The sequence below is a fragment of the Natator depressus genome, chromosome 8 (genome assembly GCF_965152275.1).
Source record: "Natator depressus isolate rNatDep1 chromosome 8, rNatDep2.hap1, whole genome shotgun sequence".
Taxonomy (NCBI): domain Eukaryota; kingdom Metazoa; phylum Chordata; order Testudines; family Cheloniidae; genus Natator; species Natator depressus.
This window is the reverse complement of record NC_134241.1, coordinates 78,124,703-78,130,143: the sequence shown is the minus strand read 5'-3', so window position 1 is coordinate 78,130,143 and position 5,441 is coordinate 78,124,703.

Here is a 5,441-nt window from a genome sequence, read left to right as displayed (position 1 = left end):
CCCATCCTTTCAATTACTTAAAATAAGACCCTATTATTCCTACAATGAGGGTGATTTTGTTATAGCTGTAATTTCCATGACAAAACCCGTGATCTTGCAGATTTCAAAAAATAGTTAAGAGCCATGGGTTTTGTCAGCGCTTTTTCTGAATGGCCAGTTCAGTACATGAGTCTGGATACTCTGTTTCTTTGCACAATAAAGAAATGCCATCTGACTTGAGAACAGTCAGACTCCTGAAAGCTTTCATTTTAAATAAAGTAAATGTCTAGCCCTCGTGTTGCACTCCTGATAGGGTGCACTCTGGTTCCCTATCCCTGGAATACTGTGATCTTGGGAAGAGGAAGAAGAGTAGGGCTGCTGGAAGAGAGTCTTGCTGGGAATAGAAGATGACATGAAAGATTAAATATATTCTCTAAAAGTAATTGCAAATGAAGAATCATTCATTGGGGACATTTCTAATTGGGTCCTGCTGGGATCTGTTTGTGGCCCAATGCTATTCAATATCTTTATCAATGAGCTGAAAGAAAACGTAAGATCATTACTGGCACAGTTTGCAGACAACATAAGAATTGGTGGAGTGGTAAATAAATTATAAAGACAAGTGTGACCTGATCACAGTCTATAAGTACCTATCTGGGGAACAGCTTCAGTTTAGTAGACAAATATACACAGTGGTTGGAAATTGAAACTAGACAAATTCAGACTCAAAATAAGATGTAAACTTTTAACAGTGAGGGTAATTAACCACTGGAACATTTACCAAGGACTCCTGGTGGATTCTCCATCACTGGAAACTTTTTTAGAGATTGGATTTTTTTTTTAAAGATATGCTCTAGTTTAAATAGGAATTATTTTGGGTATGTTCTATTGCTCATGTTATACAGGGGGTCAGACTAGATGATCGCAATGGTCCCTTCTGGCTTTGTAATCTATGAATGATTGCTGGTAAAGTTTGCAGACAACACAAAAATTGGCGGAGTAATAAATAATGATCAGGAAAGGTCAGTTCTACAGAGGGATCTGGACAGCATGGCAAGCTGGGCTCACTTGAACAACATGCATTTCAATACAGCCAAATGCAAAGTCACACATTTTTAGGAACTAATAATGTAGGGTCAACTTATAAGATGGGGGACTATTTTGGAAAGCAGTAACTCAGCAAATGATTTAGGGGTCATGGCAGATAATCCACAGAACATAAGCTTTCAGTACAATGCAGTGCTAAGGGATCAAATGCAATCCTTGGATGCATAAGTAGAGGAATAATACTGCACAAAAGTAGGGAGGTGTTATTACCACTGTATACAACATTAGTTAGACCATCACTGGAATACTGTCTCCAGTTTTGGTGTCCGCACATTAAAAAGGATGTTGACAAGCTGGAAAAGGTTCAGAAAACAGCAACTAGGATGATTCAATGTCTGAAAAACCTGGCTTATAGTGAGAGACTTAAGAAGTTCCATCTATTCAGCTTGCCAGACAGGTTAAAAAGGTGATTTGATCACAATCTATAAGTACCTACAAAGGGAAAAAATGCTAGTAGAAGGCTCTGTAATTTAGCAGAAAAAGGCATAACAATGGCTGGAAGCTGGAGCAAGTTACATTCAGACTAGAAATAAGGCACAAAATTGTATGTGAAGGTAATTAACCACCATTGGTGAATTCTGCATCACTTGGAGTCTTTAAATCATGGCTGGATGTCTTTCTATCAGCAATGCTCTGGCCTACCCACAAGTTTTGGGTTCAATGCGGAACCCACCTGGTGAAAAGTTCTCCCGTCTCATGCAGGAGGTCAGACTAGAGGATCTTAATGTGCCCTTCTGGCCTTGAATTCTGTACATCTGCATTGGGGGGCTGGAAGATGGGGAGAAAAAGAAAAAAATCACATACCACAAATGTTGGTAATTTTCACCTACATATAACATAATAAAATCCCTGCTTTAGTTGTAAATTCCAAATAGTAAGTACAAGCAGCAACGACAGATTATAATTTAGATAGGCATTTTTAAGGCTGTCAGCACGTCTGCCTAAGGACTGAAATGTTGAGCATTCTGCTTATTTTGTAAATTACTTATTTTCCTTTCAATAATAAAACTTTTAAATTGATATTTCCAGCAAGTTTATTAGATTAGTTAGCCAAGCCCAGTTAAAGTATACATGGAATATTTCTGATAATAGCTTGGCTGAAGGGTACACATTTCTTCCCGTATAATCCATGGGAAAATTCACAGCTATTTTTAATGCATCCTAACCAAGGCAGAGTGAGACTCCATAAAATCTGTTGTAAGCTCTTCCCAATTTGAAGGCATGGATTGCTTCATAGAGAGGCATACACCAACAGCTAATGTTCTTTTTAGTATGGTCAAGAATGAGTTTAAAATTGGGGCTGGAGGAGCCAAAAACTTAATTAAGGAAAAGGAAGATTTGTAGCGTAAGGAAGGGAGTTCCATGTACAAAATAGCACTGTCAGGCCTTGTCCATTCAAATGGCAAGCCAGATAGGAGGAAAGTGTTTTGTTTGTTTTTTCAAATGAATTCTCTGCAATCTCCAGTAAATCATGTAATAAAAGTTTCCAGGGCCTGAGCTGTAGTGAAGCAGCACTTAATACAGCTCACGAGTGAGACAATTTAAGCTATGCACTACCCCAGTCCTGGGGCTGGCTCCTATGTTGGTCCATTTCCCATGCACAAACTGGAGCAGCCTGAGGGCTGCTCTAAATTATGCTAGCTATTGGCCCCAGGGGGTTGCTATGGAATCCACAGATTGCCATGCTATGAGGGATAGAAGGTAGCATCAGAGCCACTTTGAAGACTCTAGTACACGGAGAATCCCTTTAGAGGCAGGGCACCTTCTCAGAAAAATTCACAGATAAAATTGTGTCAGTTTATATTTTATATCCTGCAAAGCCCAGGTGGAGGGAGTGGAAGACTTAATGGAGCATACAGACCCATAGAAAGTTGGGGAAGCAATGTCCCCTCTGGCCCCATAACAAGTGACGCCCCTGCTTACAGAAATGCACAGATCCTGTTGTAGCTGATCATGCTAGCTTTAGGGCAGCTTTGTACTCGTCCCCCAACCAAAACTGTCCTAATGCAACTCAGGACTTGTCTCAAAACCTGAGAAACTGTGCCTGCCAATTTGCCAAGAGCATGTGTGGGAAGGTTTCCCCTTCCCAGATGAATTTAATGAATACTTGATTTACGTTATGGACATTTTTAGCTAGAATCGTTGAGGGGATCCTGGTCATCAGCGAAAGCAGTCCATGGCACATGGTGATTTTTAATATCTCTTATTGTCTTATAAACAGGTATATGATTTTCTCCCATTACTGCAAGTTTCAGGTCTGTAGGTAAAACAGTTCCATGGTGCATTAGGCTGAAGGTGGTTTACAAATTATGTTGGGTTTGTTAAAGTTGCAGTAGATCAGCTTGGAGCATGAGTCTGAATGTTTCCCTAAGATGCTGGTAGTTTACTTTGGAGAAAATAACTGCTTCTAATGAAAGGCTATAAGCCAGAGTTTTAAAAGTAGGTAGGCACCTAAAGATGCCAATAGACACTCAGTAGGATTTTCAAAAGCACCTCTGTAACTCCCAGGGAGACAGGCACCTTACTAGTGTAGACGCTTTTGGAAAAATCACACTAGGCACTCATCTGCATCATCAGGTGTCCAAACACCTTTGAAAACTTAACCCTATTTCCTGCTGGCTGGTGTTGGTTCAATTCCCAGACCACAGTAATAATTCTGGTCTTTTACACAGTTCTGGTGAATCATGAAGTACAGGAACAAATGAGGTTACCTAGTAAAATAAGAACAAGGGCAAGGAGCTGGAGTCTTGTAATACTAAAAGTTTGGGCTAATCTCTTTTGGCTGATTTCCAGATTGATAATGGATAAGGAGAAACCTTTCTTCAGAGGTAAAAGTATCTATTTCCTCACTTTGGGCCAAACCCAATTGCTACTGAAATCACCAGAAATCCTCCATTACATTAAATGGGGTGGGTGGCCTCAACATAATCCAGGATTTAACAAAAGTCAAGCATACAATAATGAAATTCCTATTTCTATCATGGTGTAATGGATATACCACATTGTATTCCACCCTGTTTGTAAAGTAGATGGGCTTCTAGGTACTGAATCCTAGTACAGCTTTTAATTTTTTGAGCAGGGTACATTTTAGTTAGCCATTTTATGACCCTTCACTGCTGAACTCGTAACAGACTAAGATCAAGAACCATGAATAACTAACTCCAGGCAAAAAGAAAAGGAGTACTTGTGGCACCTTAGAGACTAACAAATTTATTTGAGCATAAGCTTTCGTGAGCTACAGCTCACTTCATCCGATGCATTCAAAAAAGCTTATGCTCAAATAAATTTGTTAGTCTCTAAGGTGCCACAAGTCCTCCTTTTCTTTTTGCGGATACAGACTAACACAGCTGCTACTCTAAATCCAGGCAAATACTCTTATACCTGGTCAGCCTCCCATACTTGGAGAAAGCAGCATCATTTTTATCAAGAAGATTGAAAAGGTAGCCTAGCATCCGTAGTGTTACTTTCTGCAGATTAAAAATTGTGTGGCAATCTTATTTCACCACACTGCTTGTATTAAGCTCAGAAGCGCACACCTTAATATTGTACGTGTGCAATATTACTTCATCCAGTAGTAGTTGTAATCGTATACCACATGCAACGCTAAAGTACATACTATTACACTTAATGGGTGAATTCCACCCGGAACCGGCTCAGTTTTCAGGCCTCAATCTATCCATCCCCTCACTCTGGGAGTGGAATCACATGCTTCTCCTACTCTAAGGCCAGGATCCAGATTGCAGATCCCTGCTAGTAACTTCAGTTTCCTCAGCAGGCCTAACCTAGGCTCAAACCTTCCATTTCTGTTGTCTCAGAGAACAATGACAGTGGTTAATACAACAACCAGACAGTTCCTTGAAGCAAAGTTATCTATTTAGATCAACAAAACAGGCTGTACTTGTAGCTACCTTTCCTCTAAGGCTTACCAATCCCTGGATCTGGGAAGGCCCAGCTTTTTCAGAGTCTCTCCTCTGGGTCTCTCTCTGTGTCAGCCCGTCTCCCTAGACGGCTTTTGACAAGTGAACCCTTCTTGCCCAGAGAAGGACTTTCTAACTGTTTAGTGCTCTCTTCATCTCCAGACTCCTAGCTTTGGCAAAACAAGGCTGGCAACTTGTTGGAAACCAGAGGAAGGATCCTTGAAGCTAAGAGCTTACCCCCATTATCTTTCAAGCATGAGCTGGGACATCCTTATCTAGAGCTATTGTGTTGCTTTCCTTTTGCTCTTCCCACAGCCCCCATGTTACCTCCATACAGGAAATTCTAATAAACCATCATCAATATACAGCAACTTTACCTCACTGACCAGGTCACCTCCAATATTCACACACTTACTACAGATCAGTATTTGTACATTA